Raw genomic sequence first — 27,966 nt, forward strand, 5'->3', positions numbered from 1 at the left:
AATACAGTAAACCAACAACATACACACAAAGTACTAAGATACACTGCTGCCCCATGAGGTTTTTATTGTTATCATCCATAAAACCTCAACTATAAAATGCCCATTTTTCATAATCACTTAATTCCAATTTAAAAATATTTATGTGTGTAAATACAGAATAGTTTCCACCTAACAAATGGCTCATGTTCTAATAAACAGTTAATAAACCATATAAATCAAGGCCAACATTCCAAGCCAGGTCACAAATAAAGTCACACATCCTAGAAATTTAATAGTAGTTTTCCAAAACAACTGTCAAATTTTCACCCAGCATTGAGTAATGAACCCTTTAATTGATAGTGGATCTTTATATCACAACTGCTTAACTTTAAAAAAAAAACAACTTTTTTGAAGAAATCTTTCAAAAATAGAAAGCTTTTTAAAAATATCTGGTATGATTTACTCCTTTTATGATTTTGAGCAATTGTTATGAGCATTCTCTTTGTGATATGCTGATAATTTTTCAGATGGTGTGAGACATGGGATTGTATATGCACTGCTCACTCTTTTTGCTCATTTATCCTATCTTTTGAAGTTGGAGTAAAACAAAGGTAGCTACAGAATCTCCATAGCAGAATCACATGAGGTCTTTTAAACAAAATTATTTAGTAAATTAAAGCCAGAGCTCCTCTTCCAAGTAATAGTCTTATCCTCCAAAAATGTATCTCTTTTCTGTTGTTTTCAGTGAATTTGCAGCCTTTCCCTAAAAAAAAAAGAAACCAACTTGATTCTAAATGACTAGACAAATTATCTGAAACTCAGAAATAGATGAAAGAGATTGCTAAGTATTCTTTAAACACAGTACTGAGCTAGACTTTCTATTGACTGAGCCATTTACAAAACTGTAGAGAAAGAGGTTAATCTGTGGACTTTTGCCCAGTAGAGATGTGAAATATACAGTATAATGCCCCTCAGCCCCCAAAGATGGCCACGTCCTAATCCCTGAAATCTGGTATATATTACCTTCCCTGAAACCTGGTATACATTACTTTCCATTTAGTCACATTGCAGATGTGAATAAATTAAGAGATGGGAAGATTAATTAGCCCACATTATCCAGATGGACCCAATGTCCAGGATGATATCATGTCTTGATCTTTTGGAAGCTTCACATAATATTGCACTGAATAAAACTTAGGCATATAAAATGCTGATATATATATTTAATATTTTAATATATATTTGAAGTCTCTATAGAGCACATTTCAGATACTACAAATTTTAATTTTTGGTGAACATTTTATATGTATATTTTACATTTATATTCAGAACTTCAGGGGGGTTGGGAGCAGAACTGTGCTTTGTGGGGAGTTGAAGCCACGGAAGTAGTGGTTATTCAATTTTCTTGCCAATGAATAGATGTCTTATGATTCACTTGACATTAGCATAGTACATTTTAAAGGAAATCCAATCATAGGTGACCCTCTGAATTTGACTCCATATCTTTTCCTGTAGACTCCTAGGTCAAGGATACATCTATAAGGACCTCAATGATTTCAGTTGTAAATTTAAAAAAAAAAAAAAAAAAACTGAAATAATTCCCAAGGTCATTTTCAGATCTAAGTCTCCACACGTCATTTTTATTTGGTCCTGGCAACAAGAAACTAGTCAGAGAGTTTGTTTTCTTTCACCACTTAGGACATTTAACAAACATTTATTTAGTTCCTGCTGTTGCCAGACACTGTTCTAGGTGCAGAGATTATGGCAATACCAGAAGGCTTTACTGTTACAGAGTTTAAGTGCTAATGGAGTAGGAAGACAATAAATACACAAATTAATATAACTATAATGTCAAGTTGTATAATCACTACTAAAAATATTTAGCAGGATAAGGAGGAAGTAAGAATCTACTCCAATATATCTCAAACATCTCTTTTTTTAGAATAATTTTTAATCTGTATTATTTCTATAGTCTTTCAAATTTTACAGTTGTTATAGCCTGAGATTTTTGTTTATTATTTAGAGTTATACCAGTTCTTTGGCTTCTTACATCTGTTTTTAAATGGAGTTTCCACTTCAATTATTCTGAAATGTAATTAGCTCAACACCTTCAGAGGAACTAAGTCTAATAAGTCAATGCTAAGAGACTTCAACACAAAAAATGCCACCATTTTTAGTACTCTTGACAACACAGATGATGAGGCAAAGTCTAGTGGCATAGTAAATAAAATCTGAAGGATGAATTTAGCAATACAAACGTTGTTTCTATGTTAGCATTTCCTATAGCTCTTGTTCTTTGGGGCAGAAAGTTGTTAGCCCACAGTAATTCTTCCTTCTCTGAGAACAATTCCTGGCAAACGGGGCTGGACTGCTAATAGCTCTGCCTTACTACATCACACTATACCTTACTTTAGCTGAACGGGACAGCAGTGGACACCTGATGTGAACCGAGCCAATTAGATACATTTTTCTTTCTCAGGACTATGATATTCATAATAAAGGGACCCAGAAGCAGAACAGTGTTAGAGCTGAGTCATTTTAAATGATAATTGTTCAGATAGGGTCTGTAAGGTAATGAACTTCCTGATTCTTCATTATCCATCTCTTTTTTGGTTCCAGGAGATATGCTAGTATTATTCAAAAAACTTCACTTTCTAATTTAAACTAGTGGGAATCTTTTATATTGCTTGATTTTGCCACTGATAACATCATATTCAATGGCCAAAGACTGAAAGCTTTCTCCCTTAGATCAGGAATAAGACAAGAATACTTACTTTTGCCATTACTATTCAACATCAGCCTGGAAGTCCTAGCTAAGGCAATTAGGCAAGGAAAAGAAATAAAAGGTACCCTAATTGGAAAGGAAGAAGTAAGATATCTCTATTCACAGATGTCATGTTTCTATACATAGGATATCACAAAGAATCAAACAAAACATTTATTAGAGCTAATAAACAAATTAGCAAAGTAGCAGGGCACAAGATAAACATACAAATCTCAGTTGTGTTTTTTGTATACTTCTAGCCCTGTGTTGTCCAGTAGGGTAGCCACTAGACACCTGTAGTTATTGAGCACTTGAAGTGTGGCTGATTTAAATTATGTGCTGTTAGTATAAAATACACCCCAGGTTTCAAAGACTTAGTATGGAAAAAGTCCCAATAATTTTTATATTGATTTCATACTGAAATGATAATGTATTAGATATGCTGGATTACACAAAATATGTTATTAAAATTAATTTTTCCCAGTTTTTGTTTGTTTGTTTTTTACTTTTTGAATGTGGCCACTAGAAAACTTAAAATAAGGCCCAGGCTCACATTATCTCTGCTGAACAGCCTAGTCTGCCTCTTAGGCTCTGTGGAAGGATATAATCCTATTTAAAGGAAAGAAGGACAGCTCTGAGTCCTAAGACTTCCTTAGTATAACTATTAAATGATTACAAATGCAAAGTGCTGGAAAATGTAGCCAAGCTGAGTATGCATGCTGAATTTAGAACTCTCTACCCAGCCTCTCCTGAAGCAGTCAGTGTGGGGACAAATTCCTGTCTTAGCCCTTCTTCCCCTAAGAGTGCACTTAGCATTTTAATCCCTGGGCTAAAGTCTTTCTACTACTACTAATAAAAATGACATAACTCCATGAGTAATTTATATAGTTATCAGGAACTCTTCGAGGACTTTTCCAAGATACAAGGAATGAATTTCTCTCCTTTTATATTATGTTTAGATCAAAAAGGATAATTATGAGGTCTCTGAAAAATCAGGGACCAACTATCTTAGAATATGCATTTTAAGGTATCTCATTTTTACACAGATTCCCAAATACAGTGTCACCAGCCAAATGATATCTCCTCCATGTATATAGATAAAATACGTAAGAGACTTTTAAATGGTCTTAGATGTTCCACTGGGAATTACACTGACTCCATTCCAAAATAATTCCCTTTTTACTCTTTACGTCAGAAGCTAGCTTCATTTTCATCCTCGCACCCATCATTAGCTGACATTATAATATATATTTGTTTACTTCCTTATTTTCAAGCTCCCTCTGTAGAATGTAAGCTTATTGAAGTACAGGGACTTTGCTTTATTCACTGCTGTATTCCTCCATCAGTAATAGTATCAGTGAATATTTATTTCTCAATAAATATATGCTATTCATTAAGCGAACAAATACTACTTTTATGGAAAACATGGTTCTTTACTTCAAATTCACTACTCTACTGTGGTGGTTTACTGGTCTCAGCATTGTAAAACTCACTGTACTATTGCAATTTAGAGACTGAATTAAATGTCCATCTTCTACTGCTTTTCAGAGTGTTCTTTCTCTGATGGTATGAAAATAAACTCTCAGTATAAGAGAAAAACAACAAATTGTGTCTGGGCATTTGACACAAAGAAAAGGAGTAAAGTAGCAGGAAAAATGAAAATCTATTCAATTGGTTAAGAAATTTTATTCATAAAAAATGTTTTCAAATAAAAATCAGTTTTGATATTTTCTTTGCCCTTACCTTTGTTTTGGTCCTGCTTTTCAACAAAGTCTCAAAAGGATTCAGGTATACCATTTTAGAGTTTATCTTCTCTATGGTAGAAGGTCTTCTTTGGCCTTCTCTATGCATAATGTTAAGTATCTAAGAATATCTACATTTATTGCTTAATCCATTCTCTTAAAACTATCAGCCATTAATATCATCAAAAGACTACTGTGAGTGTCATCACCGGTACTGGTTTGTGGCAAAGTGGTATGTACCAGAGGCTCCCTACCATCTTTCGGTGGCTGCAAGCTAAAGAGGACACAAACTGGCCATCATAACTCCTTGGCTTAGAACCTTTAAGATCATGTCAGAAATTTGGGGTGAGATACAAAATTACTCTGATAGGTTTTCTTTGACTTTCTTCCTTTATTCCTCTTGCCTTAAGACAATAGCTTTCATTCCCTTATCCAGATCACTTTCCACATTACACCCCCACAAAATAATTATATGTTTCTTGAAAATTACTCTGAAAGATAGTTTTCCTTTTACCTGTGATAGGTGGTATTAAGTACCCACAAAGGAAATAAATATTTTTGTTTAGTCTCACCTATAAATTGTTATAGAACAGAGTTTCTAAAGATAATTGAGATTTTACCCTCAGTTAAAATGTATTAGTTTCTATTTATCACTCCATACTTTTCAAAAATATCTTCATTCACTCAAATACTTTATAAATAATGTGTAGATTCTAGGGGTACACAATGCATAAAATAGGTAGTTTTGAAGAAGTTAAGCTGACAGCCTGAAGATTAGTAACAACAATACTAATTAGTGCATAAAAGAAATTCAAGAGCCTGAGCAAAGGCAGAGATGGTCAGAATAAGGAGGATGTAATCAGGAGAGTGACTTAAGCATGAGCTGGATAGGTGATAGACAGGATGTCGTTGAACATGATTCCACGGTTTCCAGCTGGGTGAATGGGTGAGTGGTGGATCTATTCACTAAGGTGAAAAGGGAGAGGCAATGGAAGGTGCTCAGTCCCTCTTCACTTCACAGATATCCTGGGATATCTTATCTACAATCATCAGTTCATTTACCATCAACATGCTATTGATTTCAAAACCTACATCTTTTGCCCACGGGTACTTCAGGCTTTAGACACCTATGTCCAATGGGACAGCTCCATTTAGATGTTTCACAGGCATCTTGAACTCAAAATTTCCCAGTAAATTCACCATCTTCTTCTTCCAAAGCCACTCCTACTCCGAAATCCCAATCGCAGGGAATTCCTCTATCATTTAATAAGAAACTAAAAATCTATTATTTCTTCTTCCCACTCACCCTCCACTTCCAATTCATCATCAGATCATGGTGATTCTATCTACTATATCTTTTGAATACTTCCAATTCCTCATACTTTGGCTACCATAGTTTATTTAAACCATGATATTATTCGAGAAGTATGCAACAACCTGATTTCTCTTCTTTCCAGGATTGCCCTATTTCATTTTGACATGCTCTCCAGTCTTGACAAATTCATTCACAGTTATGTTTCTAAAATACGACCTTCCTTATTTAAACCTTTTACAGGGCTCTCCATTGATTTCAGGATAAATCTGACCTCCTTAACATGGCCTACTGTCTTTTATAACAAGTGGCCCTGGTTTACCTCTCCAGCCTTATTTCTCAGTACTGATCTTCTCCCAACTAATCCACCTCCACTCATTCATCACTCTTATAACCCTCTGCATGGCAATCACAATGAGTAACCCCTAATATCCAGTACTCTTTAGGTGTTAAGTTAGATAAGATCTAAAAGGTGCCTATGAATTTGGCAATTAGTACCTTATCAAGAGCAATTTTAGATAACTAATGAAGGCAGAAAGCACACTACAGTGGCCTCAGGTATCTGGCATCAGAAGTAATAAGGAAGTGGTAACAGAACAAGCAGACAACTCTTCAAGCTCATCAAGTATTGACCAAGTATCAGGTACCAAGCACATGACAAGGTAGATGGGTATATGACACCAAACTGATCCTTGAAATTTACATAAGAGTTAGCTAGAAGAAATTGTCAAGAACATGCCAATCCCAATCTGGCCAAATAGTATCACAAAAGCAAAGAGTTGGAAGAAAAACTTCTGTTGGCAAGGGAAGATGATATCAAGCAATCTTGTAATATTAGAGCATAGAATAAGAGGATAGAAAATAAGAGATGAGACTCATAGATATGACAGACCCATACAGGGTCTTGTTTGCCATGTCATGTCCTTAGATCTTACTTTTTAGCAGATAAAAAGCCACTGAAAGTTTAAACATGAAGAGAAATGGGGCCCAATTTTTATTTCTGATTCGTCACTCTAACCACAGTGTGAAGGGCTTTCCAAGGAACCAGCCTGGAGGCAGGGTAGAAGACTGGCCATGAAGGAGAGCAGAGAGACACCAACAAAGAAACTGAGACAAAATCAAGATTTTCATAAAATCCTTGCAACCAACAGGTAACCTGGTAGGGTAGGCATTGTTATTCCACTTTTCCAAGTCAGGAGGCAGAAAAGGAGAAATCAAGGTGATACAACTGCTTTCTGGCAAATTTGGAAACAAAACACAAATTCTTCATTTAGGGCCTAGTGTTCTTAGAGCTGGAAAACTTGAAATTTTAATTTTTCAAGGACTTCAATTAGGACAGTTTTATGATCAGTTCAGCCCACCAGATGGCTGAGGTATCAGTATAAACTTGTGTTCGTTTGCTTGTTTGTTCAATGGATAGATACACAAAGAAATACAGATGTGTGCATACGTGGATTAGCACACATACATATATTGCCAAGCTTTGTCCACTGAGAGGGCCGAGGAACAATGACACACACCTGTCACCCAGATCCTGGTTTCTAAATACCATTCTCCAAAAAAGGAACCAGAACTCTTTGGATAATGGGTTGAGTCCAGGACTGACGCAGGGAAAATGAAAAACAAGCCTGGGGCATTTTGTGGTTTCAGGAAATAAAAAAAGTGCTCAAAAAGGAAAGGAATGAGGGCATATCAAAAGGACACAGGAGTCCACCTGAAAAAGCCCCTAATGACCAAAGCTAGAACAATATGATCAATAAAATCAATAACAGTGATACTAGATTATAACTTATAGAATAAAATACATATACATGAATCTATACTGATAAATATAAATAACTGAATAAATAAATAAAGCCACCTATTCCATACAGAAGAATTCTAATTAATAAATGTAGAGGGGTAATGCAAATCATCTGAAGCCAACACAGTAATATTGTTTCAAGAAACGTCTACCAATGGATGCTAAAATTAGTAGATGAAAGTTTCAGCAGAAATAGGATATTTGCATAGTCTCAAGGTGCTCCCCCTTCCAAGATATTTATTGTTATAAAGGAAAAAATAGTAACTTTACAGTGGAGAAACTTGGAAGACACCACCTTAACTAAGTGGCCAAAGTCAATATCACCAATAAGACAGTGGCATTATGCACTCCTTGATGTGACTCACTGAGAAGGGCACAATATCATTTCAGTGGTGTTCTTGCCAAAAAAACATTACATCAATCTAAACATGGGAAACATTACACGAACCCAAACTGAGGGATATTCTACAAAATAACTGCCCAGTTCTTTCTGTAATATCAAGATGATGAAAGACAGGGAAAGACTGAAGAACCATCACAGACTGGAGGAAAGTGAGGAAACCAAACAAGTAAATGCACTGTGGGATGTGGGTCTGGATTATGGAACAGAAAAAGGATGTTGATGGGTAAAACGTGCAAAATTACAGTCTATAGTTTACTTAACAGTAATCAGAAATGTTAACTTCCTGGTTTCAACTAATATACTATGGTTATGAGAGATTTTAACACAGGTGAGAGAATATAGGAGCTTTCTGATCCATTTTTGCAACTTCAGTTCTAAAATTATTTCAAAATTAAATGTTATTTTTAAAAGTGATGGCAGAAGTATCATAGTTTCCAAAAAATTTCCAGTATTGGATACTGAATTGTATCCAACAAAGAGAAATCATTTCTGGGGCTTCCCTGGTGGCACAGTGGTTGGGAGTCCGCCTGCCGAAGCAGGGGGCATGGGTTCGTGCCCCGGTTCGTGCGCCGGTCCGGGAGGATCCCACATGCCGCGGAGCAGCTGGGCCCGTGAACCGTGGCCGCTGAGCCTGCCCGTCCGGAGCCATGGCTCCGCGGCGGGGTAGGCCGCAGCGGTGAGAGGCCCGCGTACCGCAAAAACAAACAAACAAACAAAAAACAAAGAGAAATCATTTTTAAAAATCATCCAAATATCAAGTTAATTTTTTTCTTCTGTCCACCTTTCCTGCACTAGAGCCCCAATTCCTCTAACTAGGAGGCTGGCTTGTTGCTGGCACATAATTTAAATTAGCTTTGTGGAGCTGTAAGAATCTGAGAAGGCACATCAGAGGCCCTGGAATGAAGACAGGAGCTATTACAGGCTAGGCTTTTTATAGACAGGAAGCTGGATTTAAAAGACAAACAAGTACATTTTAAAACCATTGGAAAAGTCGAATGACAAAAGACTAAACCATTTGAATACCAATTGGAATACCAGTTTGAAAACCAGTCCTTCCACTTGTAGATGTGTAAAAGGAACAGCTTGGGGCTTCTGGCCCCTTAGTGGTTAACTGGAGCTACTGCAAATACCGACTTCATAAAATTGTTGTAATTTCACTATATATATACTGTAAAAATCTAAATCTGATCATACCAATTACATGTTAATAAAAAATGTAATGATGATATTTAAAATGTTCTTTGAAATACAGATCTGAATGAAAAGTAGTCTTTTTTGAAGTTTGTTATTGTTGCTTTTCCCTGCAGTTAAGGGAATATGTGGGAAAGCAGAAGTGCTGTTAGCTTTTCTGACTTGCACAGAGCTCATGGTCATATTCCTCTTTATTTGGCAGCTAATAAAAACAACTGCTGGGGGCTTCCCTGGTGGTGCAGTGGTTGAGAGTCCGCCTGCCGATGCAGGGGACACGGGTTCATGCCCTGGTCTGGGAAGATCCCACATGCCGTGGAGCGGCTGGGCTCGTGAGCCATGGCCGCTGAGCCTGGGCGTCCGGAGCCTGTGCTCCGCGACGGGAGAGGCCACAACAGTGAGAGGCCCGCGTACCGCCAAAAAAAAAAAAAAACAACTGCTGGGATTTAGAAGCCTCCTACTTAAAAGGCCTATGATAGATTGTTAAAACTAAATCTAAATGTTGTTAATAAATGTCTGAAGATAATATAAGGTGGTAATTAATTTAGAGAGTCTCTGGAACTACCCCATATTCACATTTATCATCACTGCATCCCTGAACTAGAATAATGATGCTGATAGATTAGCCTCATTACCCACTCAAATCCCAAGAAGTCTCATAGAGAGTCTCCCATCAGGGAGGTTTGCTCCAATTCCCTTTCCTGAACAATCTATCAACCTATTGACAATTGACCAAGTAGCAGTGATAACTTATTAGATGCTATGCTTTTGCTTTGCTTTAAAAAGGAAACCACTCGTCTATTTTCACCAAATACAAATCTCAAAACACTTTTCTCCCCAGGCACATAAGTACTGTGTGCATCAATTAGTTTTGGGCTCCCTCAAAACCATCTCCCAGTTTTACTCCCATCTCTCTAGCCACTCCTTCTACTCTTCATTTTGGGTTCTCTCTCCTCAACCCAAATTTCAAATGTTATTTTCCTATGAATTTCAGATTCTCTCCCCTCTAACTCTACACATATTCTCTGATGAGCGGACTCATCTATAAGCTGCTTCTACCTACTGTGGACCCCATCATCTTTCCTTGAATTATTATAACATCTTCATAACTAGTTGCTATACTTCCAGTTTCTTTGCAATCCATTCTCTGCATGGTAGCCAAAAGTGATCTTTCTAAAATACTAACCTAATCATGTCAATCTTTTGATTAAGCCCTTAAGAATTCCCCATTGCCCTCAAGATGAAGCACAAACTCTTAGTTGTTCCTTCATGATCTAGCTCCTGTTAAACTCTCCAGTTCCAGATCTTAACAACTCCATCTGTTACCAATGCATTCTACAATTTTGCACACTTTTATGTTCTATTTATTCCTACTTGGAAATTTCCATTGCATCCATGGTGCCTAACACTGTTCTAGGCACATAAGTGTTCAATAAGTAATTGTTAAATAAATGAAAGAATAAATGAATGAGCAAAAATGGCTATCTTTATAAACAAGACAAGCCATTGTAAAAATTAACAATTTAAATTCAAATATAAAAAATGAAGGATTGAAAAATATAATTTTACAATAATAAAGAATGGGAAATAAATGTTAAAATGATTATCCTAATGTTATATTTTTAAATAAGTTTAAAAATATAAAAAATAGTAACATATTCTTATTAAGAATCTATTACTAAGAGAATGTACAATTTTATTCTTTGTAAAACAAGCTTAGTTTCAGGATAACTTATTTTGGCACATAAAATATAAAATGCGCGTGGTATGGACATTTATATAACTGCATAATTGAACAAAACCACTGCCTATTCAGTTTTATAGAGGAAAAATTTTTGCTTCTGTCATAAGAAATTTAAAGGAGTTATTGGCTCAAGAGATAAAAAACAGCCTCTTGCTGGAATACTAAGCACGGCTTGCTCTATTACACAGCCTTTCTATAGAAATATGAGCAGATTCCATCAGCATGTCGTGAATCTGTGTAGACATGAGGGAGCTTTCGTTTGTTTCCCAAGGAAGTTTCTTATTACAAAAAAGCTACCACCTAAGTCAGTGAACTGCCAATTATGGTTAACTGCCCTCTATTTTCCTCTTCAGAGATAGGCAGTAGGCATCCAAATTCTTATCCAATGAGCCTCTCATTCTAAACTAATGACTTTTAAAATTTAATTTCAATATCATAATCAGAAGAAAATAAGGTAAGAAAAATTTTGTGATACAATATGTAATTGCAGCCATAGTTGCAATATGGAAAGAGAAATTCCATTCGTACTACAACTGCCCATTATTTATTTATTGATAAGCATTCATACCCAAGTCACTGAAGACGTCACGTTCATAATTTCTCAATCATTATCACTTTAATTTTTAATAGGTAAGACCATGGCCTCCTATCCTACCTGTGTGAATTATTTTAATGCAAAGGCTACAACCTCAAACAGCATGATGTTATATAAATGGCACATAAAACATGGACAGAAAACAGGTCAACTGTAAGGTTGACATCCAATTACAAGACATCCAATTTACAAGTCCCCTCCAGTAATTGTCCTAGGCTCTTGAAGATTGTATGTAAGAGTTAGACAGTAGTTCTGTTAATAACTGGTTTGCTAAAAAATATTCTAGAAAGTTCTGTAGTTTAACCATCTCTCTTATGTTATAACTTCTGATCTCAAATTCTTTTCCTAGGCAAATTCCTGACAGAATATGAATTGTTACCAGACATTTTTTCATGTTGCTGCTTAAAAATTTAAACCCATCGTGCTATTATATTTGAATTTAATTGCTGGAATGTAATTGATTTCAATAAAAAAAATGTTTATATGTGAACAAAGAATACATGGATCATGACCATGGCTACACTGGTTAGATCATGTATCTATCATGTTGTGCTTATTCTAAACAAAGCACTAAAAGAGGAAACTGACAAAAATGGAAGTCTCAGTAAAGTGATAAAGAGTGAAAAAATTATGTAATATGACGAATTTTTAATGATTTGAATGTAAGCCCCATAATGACATAGGCTATATTTTTCATGATAGTGTACTCAATGTCTAGAACATTACTTGGCATGTATCAAGTACTCAACAAATATATGTTGCATAAGTTAACAAATGAATATGAATTAAGAACTAGAAAAGATATAACTTAACAGGACTGCAAAAGCTATCTTCAAAGATTTAAAAGCTATGAGGTGAAAGAGAAAATATCAGGCATATCGTGCAGAACTTCAGACAGCAAAACTAGAAGCAACAGATAGGAATTACAGAAGAATTTCTAATAAATAAAGTTAGAATGAACTATCAAGAAATCAGAAGTTTCCTTTTTTGACTGAGAGTTTAGATTATATGACTTTTAATATTTTTTCCAAACTTGACTCCATAAATTCAAAGAATAAATTTGTTTCCCAGTAATTTTTCAGGTGATTACTAAACCTGCTGTTCTAATTTCGCAAAGCTGGCAATACTTGTGTAGTCTTCATCTATCATTTTCAGAACTGTGTATATTCATTATGAGTGAAATCCATCTAATAATACAGTAAATAAAACATCTAGTAAACAAAATATCTAACCATTTTATCCAAATAATAAGAGTTCCTACAATAATATAAATCACACATCAAAGGCTTGGTGATGAATTTTCTCCAAATTAGAAAATATATATTACAAATTCAATGCAATCCTTACCAAAACTCCAATGACATTTTTTACAGAAATAGAACAAACAATGCTAAAATTTGTATGGAACCACAAAAGACCCTTAGTAGCCAAAGCAATCTTGTCCGAGAAGATGAAAGCTGGAGGCATCACACTTCCTGATTTCAAATTATACTACAAAGCTATAGTAATCAAAAGTTTTGTATTGGCATAAAAACAGACACGTAGATAAATGTAACAGAATTGAGAGTCCAGAAATAAACTCACACAGATATGGCCAATTAATTTATGACAAAGTAGTCAAAAATATACAATGGGAAAAGGATAGTCTCTTCAATAAATGGTACTGGGAAAACTGGGCAGCACATGCAAAAGAATGAGATTAGACCCCTATATTACAACTTACATAAAGATCAACTCAACATGGATTAAAGACTTGAACATAAGACCTGAAATCGTAAAACTCCTGGAAGAAGGCACAAGGGTTAAGCTTCTAGACATTAGTCTGGGCAATGATACTTTTGGATTTGACACCAAAAGCAAAGGCAAGAAAAGCAAAAATAAACAAGTGGGACTATATAAAACTAAAAAGCTTCTGCACAGCAAAGGAAATCATCAGAAACATAAGGCAACCTACTGAACGGGAGAAAATATTTGCCAATCACATAACTCATAAGGGGTTAATATCCAAAAGACACAGAGAACCCATACAACTCAACAGGCAAAATCAAACAATCTGATTTTTTAAGTGGGCAGAGGACCTGAAAAGACATTTTTCCAGAGAAGATTTACAAATGGCCAACAGACTTATGAAAAGGTGCTCAACATCATTAATCATCAGGGAAATGCAAACGAAAGCCACAATGATATATCACTTTACACCTGTTAGAATGGCTATTACCAAAAAGAAAAGAAATAACAAGTGTTGGCACCAATGTGGAGAAAAGGGAAACCTTTGTGCACTGTTGGTGGGAATGTAAATTGGTGCAGCCTCTGTGGAAAACTGTATGGAGTTTCCTCAAAAAAATTTAAAATAGAACTATCATATAATCCAGCAATTCCACATCTGGTTATTTATCTGAAGGAAACAAAATCACTATCTAAAAGATATATGCACTCCCATGCTCATTGCAGCATTATTTACAATAGCCAATATGAAATTATAGATGTAAGAGAACAGATTGGTGGTTGCCAGAGGTGGGGAGTGAAGGATGGGCAAAATGGGTGACGGTGGTCAAAAGGTACAAACTTCTGGTGATAAAATAAATAAGTTCTAGAGACATAATGAATAGCATGGTGACAATAGTCAACAATACTGTATTTGAAAGTTGCTAAGAAAATAGATCTTAAAAGTTCTCATAACAAGGAAAAAAAAATTGTAACTGTGTGAGGTGATGGATGTTAACTAAACTTATTGTGGTAATCATTTCACAATGTATACATATATCTAATAATTATGTTGTACACCTTAAACTAATACAATGTTATATGTCAATTATATCGCAATAAGACTGGTGGAAAAAAGAAAATATATAAATATTTCTCCATTTTGGGGGAAAGGCACAATATCAAGGCTAGAACTTACAAAGTCAAATAATATGATAAATTTAATTACAAAACATTTTAAACTCTGTATGGCAAAAAATATAAATAAAATTAAAAGAAAAACAACACACACAAATACATACTACAAAGTTTTGATAGTCTGCATTTATAATGTATTCCTACAGAGCTATATAAAAGGAACAATCTAATAGAAAATTTGTCAAATACAAATAAGCAAATTATAGATGATATGCTAATGACCAGCAAACACTCCAAAAGATATTCAAGAATTTCTAATAAGAAGTATAAACTTAAACAAAAGGAGTCTTAGGTTTTTGATTTTTACCCATCACAAAAGCAAAATTACATGAACAGTATATTGGGTTTGATCAAAGAAGCAGAATCTCTATGAGAGTTATAAGGAATTTATTACAAGGGACTGGACTCGTGATTATGCAAGCTGGTTAAACAGGCTGAGTGAGTTGCCCCAAATCTGTTTCAGAGTCTGCAGTCAGCAGGGCTATCAGTCAGAAGGAAGATGGATGTGACAGTAGGAAAACTGGAATCCATGAGTACATGCAGGAACACATGGCTTTCTCTACAACCAGTATAGAACTCATGTAGGTCTTTAACTGCTTCCAAACCTCCGACTTCGATGATGGCATGACAGAAAAAATGTTAGCACATTTCCTCATGGGGCTAAACATGCACCTGGCAGTGGGCCCAGGAGTCATGTAAGCCAGAGCTGGAGAGGTTACAGGCAAGGCAGGTGCCCTGCTCCAAAAAAGTGAGCCAGCAGAGTCCCGACCATGTGCATGCACGGCAATAGCCTCTGTCTCAAACACGTTTGCTGCTTCACCTTCCCGTTTCAAAAGGCTTGCAGATTTCCAAGAGAACCCACATGATGCAAGGAAGGGATTCTAGACGGTGTTATTTTCAGTTCAGCTGATACACTGCAAAACCACCACAGATAACTATAATAATGATAACAAACAGGTATTGAGTGCTTTCTACGTGACAAGCACAAGTCTGCTTCTTGACAGCACTCCTCTGAGGTAATTCTAGTATTATCCTTGAAACTTTCAACACAGAAAGTGAGGTACAGAAAGATTAAACAATGTCTGAACGAAGGCAATCTGATTTTAGAGCTGCACTTTTAACCACTACTCTATAATTAACAAGATTTTATGAGGGTGTGGGCAAAGAAGAACTTTCATATCGCAGAAGGAGGCTTTGAGTCACGCTTGCACTTAAATTTGCCAGAAGCACTATTTATTTCAAGCAGGACATAGGTGAAAATAAGATTTGGGAGTGACCTGAGGTTTTCTGAATATCAAAGCAAAACCAAAACCAAAGCAAAACAATGAAAAACTCCACCTACACAATTTATATTGTGATGGATCAAAGTTAAATTCTTTTATAGCTAAAGTAAACAAATTCATTTTGTACAACAAATTTATATCCTAAAGATTTAAAAAGAGCACTATGATATTTTATAAGCTTTGGGCATTCCTATCCTTTGTGATTAAAAAGCTGTATTTCTGAAAGATTAGAAAAAACTTTTTAGTTAAGCACTGAATAGCTCAGGATGAGCTATCCAGAATGAATCTGCTCTATAAGCATAGCAAGAGAGAGACAGATCCTGTATTTTTTTTAATTTAATAAGGTCTTTCCCCACCTGTTTTGTCCTAAAATAATGTTCTCATTTCACACAGTTCCTGTGTCCTAGGAGGCCCAGAGCACTTAATATTCAGAGTTCAGGATGATATATTCCTGAAGGGCACAGACAAGTTCCACAACGCAAAAGTGTTCTGACCAAAATGCCAGCAGTTCCCCCATGAGAAACTTCTAACCATCTCCTACTTGTCTACCCAACGAGGACAATTTCACCTACTCCACATTAAATCCACAAGGCTTCAATACTAAGTTCATTGTCACTTACAATTTTTCACCCAAAATCAGTCTGTGAAATTATTTCTACTTCTACAGTATACTGTTAAGTAAGCAAATATGCCCTTTCTGGAGAAAAAAATTTTCTGTATTCCCAAGTACAAAATGAGCCTACATATCTTTTGGTGTATCAATTTCATATGTATAAATTTACCCTAAGGAAAAATTAAACAAGTGTGTGCAAAAAAAGAAGCTGCGAAAACTGTTCATTGTAACATTTATGAGAGCAAGCAGGTGGACATCTTTATATCTATTAGTAAAACATTAGTTAAATCAATTATGGCGTATCCACATAATGGAACACAAAGCCATTAAAAGGGATAAATAGTTCTATATATACTGACATGGCACAATAGCCAAGATATATCATGTTCAAAAAGCAGATTGCAAAATAGGGCTTCCCTGGTGGCGCAGTGGTTGAGAGTCCACCTGCCGATGCAGGGGACACGGGTTCGTGCCCCGGTCCGGGAAGATCCCACATGCGGCAGAGCGGCTGGGCCCGTGAGCCATGGCTGCTGAGTCTGCACGTCCAGAGCCTGTGCTCCGCAACGGGAGAGGCCACAACAGTGAGAGGCCCGCGTACCGCAAAAAAAAAAAAAAAAAAAAAAAAAAAGCAGATTGCAAAATAGTACATATTTATATACTGTGATATATATATTTATCTTGATAATCATAAATGCAGCCTAGACTTCACCAAGAAAATTATACTAGAAAAAAAGGTCTTTGTATATGCTATTTCCAAAATGTAAACACTACATGATTTATTAAGTGTTGTAGTATAGACGGTATTTACTTTTAACAAAATTTAATTGATTTTTTAATTTTTAGGTCTAACCCGACTGCACTTATAAAATAAGTGAACATTAATATTCAAATGTATAATCTTAACTAAGGTAAAACACAAATAACGATTTACATTTCCTTTCATATGGAACTCCTGAAAATAAATATACATTCTGCAGATGCACATACATTTAGTATCTTTTCATATGTCAGCAGCTGTTGGCAAGGTACAAAACAATGTAATAAAAGTCCAGGATAGAATTTTGGGTATTTTGGTACAGATGTACCTAAATTTAGAGCTCATTTTTGTCTTTTCCCTCAACCAGCTTTTAACCACCTCTTTTCACTGTAATTGCCCCAGATGTTTTCATTGTTTTTCAGTCCGGCAAACCACTTTTTCTTTTCTTATAATCTCTTCAAATCTCTCAAATGCCATATTTTTTAAATATAAAATGCCACTGATTTTAAGAAACTACTATTTCATGTAGCACTAAGAAACAAAAAGGTGACAGTTAACCTAAAAATAATTTATCGCTTACAATTTTTATTCAAAGGGTTTCTATAGACTTATTTATGCATAAATTTCTATCACATATATCACTCCTGTGTATATTTTAAAAGGATAATAAAAGTTAGGTAAATCAGCTAAAGCATTTTTTCAATTATTTTCATGATTGGCTTGACTCTCCTGAATCACTTTTCAACTCAGCACTGTAAATACCCATTTTTCCACTCGATGTGTCCTTTGTGCCACCATGAGCATAGGTGATGTAGCATGTCAGAGAGGCATGGCTTCTTTCTGTCTTTAGAATTTTCTTCCTAGCCATTGACACCCATTTTGTAAGGTTGTTTTCTTTTTAATATATATAAATTTATTTATTTATTTATTATTTATTTTTGGCTGTGTTGGGTTTTTGTTGCTGCACGTGGCTTTCTCTAGTTGTTGCGAGCGGGAGCTACTCTTTGTTTCCGTGCTCGGGCTTCTCATTGCAGTGGCTTCTCTTGTTGCGGAGCTCGGATCTAGGCACGTGGCCTTCAGCAGCTGTGGCTTGCGGGCTCTAGAGCATAGGCTCAGTAGTTGTGGCACATGGGCTTAGTTGCTCCGTGGCATGTGGGATCTTCCCGAACCAGGGCTAGAACCTGTGTCCCCAGCATTGGCAGGCGGATTCTTAACCACTGCACCACCAGGGAAGCCCCCCATTTTGTAAGTTTTAATGCGGGTGTTTTTTTAATCTTACAAGAGGATGATTATAAAAGGTTTTAGACCAACAATCAGAATGCATGTTTCCTCTTTATGTGGTCCTTAAGTGGTTTGTTGCCTGAATCATTGATGGGTTGTAGTTGTCTAATCATGAGAGCAGGAACCAAGTTTGTGCATAGGCAGGTAATAACAACTATGTCACAAAAGCTGCCTGGCTCGCTGCAGTGGCAAGATGTCGTCAACTGAGACACCCATCTTCATTTCAGAGGTGTTAAAATGTAGACAAATGCTCCTTGGAATCAACAAAATGTAGCATTAGTATCATCACATTATGGGTAGGAAATTAGAATCTGTAAATTTCTTATTGACCATAAAATCACACTACCAGTAAGTGGTCAAGCCAGGGCTCAAACCTAGGTCTCACAAAATGCTGTGTTTCAGATCCCATATCTGGTGGTACTCAACAGATGTAACATTGGGCTTAACTCCTTTTAATCTCTAGTTATCTTTATTGACTAGATGTGTATGAATTATTCCTCTCTATTGCCTACTCCCAACCATGTCTTGCTCTCTATTTTTCTACCAAAATTTAATGCTTCTTCAACAGACATCTTTCCTTTATATTTAATACTTCTAATTTTTCTGCTGGCTGGGAAAGAGATACACAATCATGTATAAATAAGAGTACTGCTTTTAACTGAATTCAACACGTGGGCTTTAATGTATTGACTTGAGTTTTCTATTTAGTCCCCTTAATGGATTTTCTTTTAGTTTCTTCTTAATCTCTAGCTATTTTCTAAATGACTGCAGATGCCAAATGTACATCCTATACATAAATGTAGCAGCCTACAGCTATATTCTTTTTCTCAGTTTCTAACTTTTATGTATTTTGTATGGTCTTATAATTCTTTGCTAATTTATTCTGCACTATAAAATTTCTCATCTCTACCATTCAGGCCTTACGGTAACAATTACTATTGTGCTTTGGTGATGCTATTTTGTTTTAACCAACAGGGATGGACAGATAAGTTATCCATAATTCATGAACTTTAACAAAACAGAATTATAGGTACCAGATTACTCCTATAATTCTCCAAGTAACCAAAAGAGAATATCATATATTATAGTTATAGTAGTTATTAAGCCCTTGGCTCTCAATTTACTGTGCATTTGCTGTTGGGTTTACTATATATATAATTTTTTTCACCACTAATGAATATTCCCTTTTCCTGGAGTTGCTTAATAAGCTGTAATAAAGCTTGTCACAACAGAACTCTGGAGTAAAGAAAGCTATCAGGGTTTTTGTTCATATTGAAAAAGAATGTTCTAAAGAAAAAAAATGAAGAAGATGTTTATCTCAAATCCAGATTTGGCCATATCTGTCTCATATAGCAGAGAGATCTTTTCCATCCAATCAACTTAGTCCTGCTGAAACGGTGTTTCTGCATTCACTTGCTAGCTACCTTCAGTTATTCAGATGCTTCCCCATTCTTAACTTATGTATTGGCTGCTTGCCTATCTTCCTGTAGGTTATTTTCATCAATCTGAATCCATAGTTTGATTATTGGTGTGTGTCATGTAGGTTCATTTTTCCTCTCTCAAAGAAATGCTAAAAAATTGAAAGCTGTTTCTGCCGCTAAATTTCAGAGTCTTATGTGACAAAAGCCCCAGAGCCTTGTAATTTACAGACAGTGACTCCTCTTGTACACATCATTGATATTTGACATGCTTGCCTTGACATTTATGTTCTAACAGATGGGGCTTCCCGTCTAACAGTGAGGCAGAAAACCCCTAAGTCACATTGAGCGGTCTGCTTCTCTGGATAAAACACAAGAGTAAAGAGGAAGAACACACTTTAATCATTCAGCAAGCACACCATGGATCCTTTATGCTGTCAACTGTATTGGTGTCCTTGACATACCGAGAGCACCTCCTCATTACCTTCTGAGAATTTGTGCATTTACCAAAGGCTGCATATAGAATTAAAAAACAGTCTTCCTGTCTAAGGCATAGGTCTGGAACCCAAATAATGTGGTTTCATCCTGTCCTAGTCTAACTTGAGGGGAGGGGCATTTATGCCAATATTAGGTTATTGTTTTCTGTTTCATTTAGTATCTAAAATGTCAATGTCCTCTACTTCCTTACAGACATATTTTTGATGAGCTTATGCCACAAATACCCTACCACATTTCTCTACTCCTAACCTTGGAGACTGAAGATTACTTAAAAAAAAATTTTAAACATGCAATTTGATAGCATTTCAAATTAATGATCTTCAGCCTCCATGGAAACATCAGTACTGCACAGACATCCTGAAGAGATAATTCATTACTAATTGTTTCATCCCTATAACCTCTATATAAGTCCAGTCTATTTAGTGTCCAACCCCACTACTCCACAAAATTGTTCTCACCAAGCTGGCCATGACCTCCAATATAAGCAATTCAATTGATAAATTTCAGTTCTCAGTTTTAAGTCTATGAAATCACTTTCTTTGTGTGTGTGTATTTTTAATTAATTTTTACTGGAGTATAGTTGGTTTACAATGTTGTGTTAGTTTCTTGTTGTACAGCAAAGAGAATCAGTTATACGTATAAATATATCCACTCTTTTTTAGATTTCCTTCCCATTTAGTTCACAGGGCACTGAGTAGACTTCCCTGTGCTATACAGTAGATTCTCATTAATTATCTATTTTATACTTAGTAGTGTATTTATGTCAGTCCCAATCTCCCAATTCATCCCACCCTCCTTTCCCCGCTTTATGAAATCACTTTCTTACAATATTCTTCCCATCTCTTTAGTGACTCCTTTACAGCCTGCTTTGCAAACTTCTGCTCCTTTACCAAACTTATAAATATTGACACCTTCCAGTCTTCCTTCTCAACACTCTTTTCTTCTTACTCTACCCTTTCTTCCTTGGCCATTTCATTCCCACTTATGGTTTCAACCACCACCAAAATACAGATCACTATGTCACCTATATCTCCAGAATATATTCTTCTACCCCAAATTTCTTTTGACTATCAAATCCATATTCCCAGCTTCCTACAAAACACCTTCCCTGAATGTTTAACTGATATCTCAAACTCAGCATATTCAATCTCAATTTGTCATCATCCCTATCAACCTGCTCTATTTTTATGTTCCATATTTCCGAACACAGTTCATCATTTATCCAGTTACCCAAGTGAGAAATCTGGATGCCACCTTTTTCTCCTTTCTTGCTCTGACCCCCCCTACAACCAATTAGTCACTAAATCCTAACTTTACTATTTCTTTAATACCTCTCAAACCTACTCCCAAAGTTCCATTCCTATAGCCAACACAGGAATTCAGCCATTCTCAGCTCTTGACTGAATTGCTACACAATGTCCTAGCTCCCTCTTCATCAGTCCTCTACAATTCTGACAGAGTGGTATCCAAATGCACAAACCGGATCACATCATTCTACTGCTTAACATCTTTCATGGCTACGCTTTAATTTCAGGAGGAAAGAAATGCAACATCATACAAGATTTTTCAGGAATGAAATATCTTTTCGTGCAGCTTTAACACTCTATACACTTTTCATACCACGTACACTTTTCATGGACCAGCCCTCTGAGTCCTGATGCTGAATCAGATAGTCTCCTAGGCTGCAATCAAACCTTAGGCAAATCTCTGGAAGGGAACTCATTACATGTTATCATAACTATCTTTCTTCCCTCATTCTCAATCCCTTAAAAGGAAGAAAGTTATTTCATTTCTGGACCACCCCCCAACACCTAGTAAAAACTCAACAAGTCTTTGTTAAGTTCATGTCTGATTATAATTGTGAAAGTATAAAGTTTTTGGCTCTTCCTAGTATATTCAATGCCTATTCTTTATTGAAAAATATGGCTTAAGGAAACTTGAATTTTGCTGGCAATTCAAATGAATTCAGAAGTTGAATAATCACAACTAACAAATAATAAAAAGGTCAAAGTAAAAATAAAAACAAAGATCCAATGGTATGATAAACAAATTTATGAACTGCACAAAGTCTTTGAGAATAATTTTATTCTACTCAAAGATGCTTTTAAATGGATTTAATTGGCCTATGCCTCAAAGTGATATTTGACTTTATATTTGAATTTAAAGTGTTAAGAATATAAGATTTGATATGCTCAAAGCAAGAACAGGGACAAATGAAACCTATTTCATCCAGGAACCATTTTACAGTCTTCTAGATTTGTAAAGATCAACTTGCATTTCCAAAGACTTAAATAAAACAAAATTTGCCTCCAGTGGCTAGCTGCCCCAGTCAGACAGAGAGAGCAGAAATGCAGTGTATCTGAATTTCAACAGCATTTGTAATTTACATTTCACCTTCCACATGCATCAACACACAGAAAGGTCTGAAGCTGGGTCCCAGCTATGATCATATATCATCTCAGCTGTACTTAAAATAACCTCAAGGGATGACATAAAAATATTTTAAAATCTTAACTAGAAATTTACTTTCATGTTAGAAATGGATACCACATTTTAGATTTTGTGTTGAGGGTTGCCAGCCCAACAGTGATTTGGGAATATAACATGTAGAAAACCTAGAGACTCACACTGAAAATGCTAAATGAAATAATAAGACCTATTTGAAAATGGGAAGGAATCCATTGTTTAATTGTTAGGAATCACATTGTATATTGATTTTAAAATTTTAGATGAGGTTTGAATAGCCAAATCAGGCAGAAATTTATAATTATGAATATACTTCAGTGATAAAATAGCTATTAATATAAATGCTTTGACATACAGAATAGTTCAAAACTATTTCCATAGGTAAAGAGATCAGTATAGAATTGAAGGGTAAATTCGAGGAAATCAAGGAAAAAATAAAGCTGCCACATGAGTACATAGGAAGTAGGCTGTCAGAAATCAAAATAATAGTAGACTGAAGAAGTTGTGGAATCTAATAAAAAATGATAGAAATGAGCTTATTTACATTACAAAATGGAAACAGACTAACCCAATCTTGAAATCCAATTTATGGTTACCAAAGGGGAAATGTGGAGGGGAAGTGATAAATTAGGAGATTGGGATTGACATATACACACTACTATATATAAAATAGATAACTAACAAGTACCTACTGTATAACACAGTGAACTATACTCAATATTCTATGATGACCTATATGGGAAAAGAATCTGAAAAAGAATGGATATATACATATATATATGTATAACTGATTCACTTTGCTGTACACCTGAAACTCACACAACATTGTAAATCAACTATACTCCAATATATTTTTTTAAAAAAAGAAGTTTATATAGCAATAAGGGTGATACAAGTCACATAGAATCAAATGGTAAATTAAAACCAAAACAAAACCAAACCTCATACCCAAGGAAGGGATCTCCTTCCCTAAAGATATTTGCATACAGCCAGCCTGTTTTCTTGTATATTTCCAGTGACAGAGTCATTCCTATTTCACATACCCTTCCAACTCCAGCTGGAGAGTTCTAATCTTTAGAAGTTTCTTAAGTTGCACAAATCCCCCTCTTCCATGTAACTTCTGCCCATTAAACCTAGGTGTGTCCTAAAAGGAAACAAATGTACTATCCCTTCTATATACAGGCACATAGATCATTCAAAATAACTATCTTGAGTATTTCCCTGTAACTTTTTCTTCACACTAAATATCTTTAAAGTTCTTTCATAAATGCTGCATCTGTTTAGTGAGTATATTCTGTGCTCCAGGCACTAAAGAAACAACAGGAAAAACAATAAGGAAGTTACTGTTCCCTAATAACTTATATTCTAGAATAGGAGAACACTGTATAAAAGAGTGACTAAAGATGCTCTTTAATGCTAGATCAGAACAGAGAGCAGTGGGAGTACAAAAGATAGAGTAACTAAGCCTGACTCAGAGTGAAACAAAAAAGTTTCACATGAAGCTGAAATTTTAGCTGATGCTTAATTAATGAGTTTTTCTAGCAGACACGACACCAAGTACAAAGACTCTATAGTGGGAAAGAGTTCGATATATTCCCAGAACAAAAAGAAAATCATTCTGCAGGAGTCATCAGCATGGAGAATGGTTAAAGACACAGTTGAAGTCATAAGAAAAAGCCAGATCATTGGGTCTTTGGGGGCTGGAGCGAGGAATTTGGCATGTATTCTATGAGGGGTCTGAGTAGGAAAAGGCTGTTCTCTGAAGAGATGAAGATTTTTAAATGACTGCTCTGGCAGCTATGTAGAACATAGACTCCAAAAGAATAAGTGGAAGCAGGGAGACCCATTAGAGGATAATGTGGTCATTCAGCTGAACAAGGATGGCAGCTTGGACGAAGATAGTGGTGGCAAATGGAGTCAGAGACAAGTAGCTAAATTCAAAAACCTTTTTAGAGGTGGAATTGACAGGACTTGCCAATGGATGTGGAAAGGAAAGTGAAAAACAAAATCAAGATTCTTAGGAATTTGGCTTGAATAATGGTGGTATCTTTTACTGAGGTGGGAAAATTGAGGATGGTTTAGGTTTAGAGAATAAAATCAAGAGTTTGGTATTGGACATACTTTGTGCGTGTGTGTGACGCCTATCAGACCCCCAAGTGTGGGTGTCAGGCATTAGCGTTCTCGGGAAAAATTCTGGATGTAGATATGAATTAGAATATTTATAGCATCAAACCAGAAAATATCACCTAGGGAAAGGAAGAAGACCAAAAACCAAGTTCTGCTTCCTTTAGTCTTTAGAAATCAGGTAGGAAGGAGGCAGGAGCCAAAGGGCATGAGAAGTGGATAGTTAAGTATGAAGAAAACCAGAAGTGTGAAGTGTCACAAAAGACAAGAAAGGAGAGGGTTCCAAGAAGGTGGAAATGATCAGTTGTGTGTAATCCCAATAGGAGATAAAGAAAGGGCCATTTGGTCTGGTGAGATGAGAGTCACTGGTAGTCTTGACTGACTAGGGTAGAATAAGGGAGTGAGGCCCGCTCACACCCATTTAAAATAGGTGCAACAGACAAGGAAGATGAGGAGATAGATGGAGAGAGCGCGGACACCTCTATTCACAACAATTCGTAAATTCTTTCCTAAAACTAGAGTCTACTCTCTCTATGACCTCCCAACCTACTCCTTTAGTTAGACTACCAAGAAAAAAATGATGCTAAGTTTAACATATTGTCTGGCACACTCATGTGCTGGATATTCTTTGCCCTTGCAAATTAATTCTGCAGCCTTTTCTGTTCTGCTTTGTGCAGTGGCTTCAGCCAGGCTCTACTACATTCTGATTTCTAGTGGGATTCAGTCAATGAGAGATGCCAGTAGCGGGGAGAGAGGGTAGAAGGAGACAGAGAGGTCATGGCATTTATTCTCTGTGTTTTGTCTGCTTGTCCAAAGTTTGGTACTAGCTTTCTCCCTTAGGAGAAGCTCCTGAGGCCTCAGCTCCTGCTAAGCTGCTGTACCTATGGCCTGTACCTATGGATTCCAGTAACAGTTATTTTTCCTTGTCCTTTTAGCCTAAGGATGATAACTTCCTGCTCTTGCTAGCCAGTCCCTGGTTTTTCACTATTTTTGATTGGTTCCTTCAGCCCTACCTACTCTTTGTAAACTTCTTCATTAAAATTATTTCAATTGCTCTTTGGAGTGTGTTATGTCTTTCCCACTGGGACTCTGACTGATAGAACTCTCAAAAAGGGTTTGTTGAAAGCATGTGAACTACATTTTTCTTAAAGAGCACATGCTTTATGATCATTGTCAAATATGTCAATCTTTTATGGAATAAGGTAGGGCAGTCAGGAACAGTGGAAAAAAAAAAAAAAAACAGAGAAGAAAGGCAGTGAAAGAGAGAGAGAAGAAGAAGTTACCTTTTTAGCCACTGGAATTTTTTACTCTGTTTTCACCTGAGTCAGCTGTCTGAATCCCCAAGTCAATCCTCTTTTGGCACAAAAGCCAGCCTTTCAGAATGCAAGCTCTAACATGTTAAACACATCTCTTTTCTGGCATTCCAGATCCCTTCATTTTAAATAGCCTTAGAATTATTACAGGGGTTATATTCAGATAACACACTAAAGAATAATTTTCTCACATCTCTAGATTGATAATCCAGTATCTCCACCCCCTGTGCCACATGTAAAATTATAATATCAGGTACTTGCTTCCTGACATGGACGTTTGACCTCAAGACAACTTCTAAGAAAGTTTCCCTGATTTAAATTCTCATTCCATAGCCACTGATCTCAGTCACAAAGATTTTGGAGGAAATAACTTTTTCTTCAAGTTGGTAAGTTAATAAAAGGGAGACATGAACTCTTTTGGATATTTCCTTTAGGAAATGTGGAGAAAAGCACTCGTTTCAGTGAAAAATCATGCTTTGTGGATAAAAGATAATCAATTTTTGCCAGGAAAATAGAGAATTTTTTAAAAAATCTTTTGTGTTGACCTATGAAGTTCAATCTAAATTTCTATGAGAAAAAAAACCCCTATACTGAAAAAGCCTAAAACTTATTAAAGGCCTTCTATAATGGACAAGCCACTTTGCCAGTCACAAAAAGTTCCCCCTTTCAGATCAGCCTATGTTTCACTTCTCAACCTCAACATAAAAGAAATTCAGTTGAATGTCACTAGGTTTTTTTTCCCCGAAGCTATCCTTACATGAATAACACTTTACAGGCACTGTCCTAATTACCATACAGCATCACCAAGTTTGGTATGCATGGCCTAGGAAACCTAGTTTTTAAAATAAACTTTGCATGAATAGCTTGGGGAAGTAATTTTATCTGTGGTCTAGCTAGGTATTGTTATCTAGCATTCAATGGGACGTCCCTGGGGAGTAAGATTTTATCACAGATGTTCTCAGTTGGTACCAGAAATAGAGCATTTTCATTTGGAAGGCCCAGAATTGGATTTACTGCCTTAGAAATAGATATAGACAGATACATTTGCCAGCACAATGGATTTTCCAAATGATTTCTGAAGAAGCTTTCAGACCTAGTACCCCATTATCCAACTTCTATTTAGACCTTGGGGGATATTCAGGAGACCAGCAGCAAGGAGGCCGGGGTGGTGCTGAAACAAGAAAGGCATGGGAATTTTGCTTTGGTTATGATTAGGCTGCCAGCATTCTGGCCATGGATTGAATGAACTGCCAAAAAGATTTATCAGGAATAAAACAAAAAGATAAGTTGGTTTACCAGGAAGAGTTTTTCTTCTAGAACTCCAGAAATAAGTGACTATATGGGTGTATTTAATTTTTCCTACAAAGTAGTTTTATAAATGCCTCGTTTGTGTTTTTAATAAAAAGAAAACTACAAATTAGTAGCATTTTTGTCACCTCCGCCATTCCAATTGCTTTCAGAATTAATGATTACTAGTTGTGTTAGTTCATTCAGGCTGCTATAACAAAATACCACGGACTAGGTGGCTTATAAACAACAGAAATTTATTTCTTACAGTTCTGGAAGCTGAAAGTCCAAGATCAAGGTGCCAGCATAGTTGTGTGAGGGTCCTCCCCTGGGTTACAGAGTGCCGACCTCTCTCTGTAACATCATGTGGTGGAAGAGTTTAGCGAGTTCTGTGGTAGCTCTTTTATAAAGAATACTAATCCCATTTATGAGGACTCGACCTTTGTTTTATGACCTAATAACCTCCCAAAGGCCCCACATACTAATACCATCAC

This window comes from Tursiops truncatus, chromosome 4 (assembly GCF_011762595.2).
Source record: "Tursiops truncatus isolate mTurTru1 chromosome 4, mTurTru1.mat.Y, whole genome shotgun sequence".
Taxonomy (NCBI): Eukaryota; Metazoa; Chordata; class Mammalia; order Artiodactyla; family Delphinidae; genus Tursiops; species Tursiops truncatus.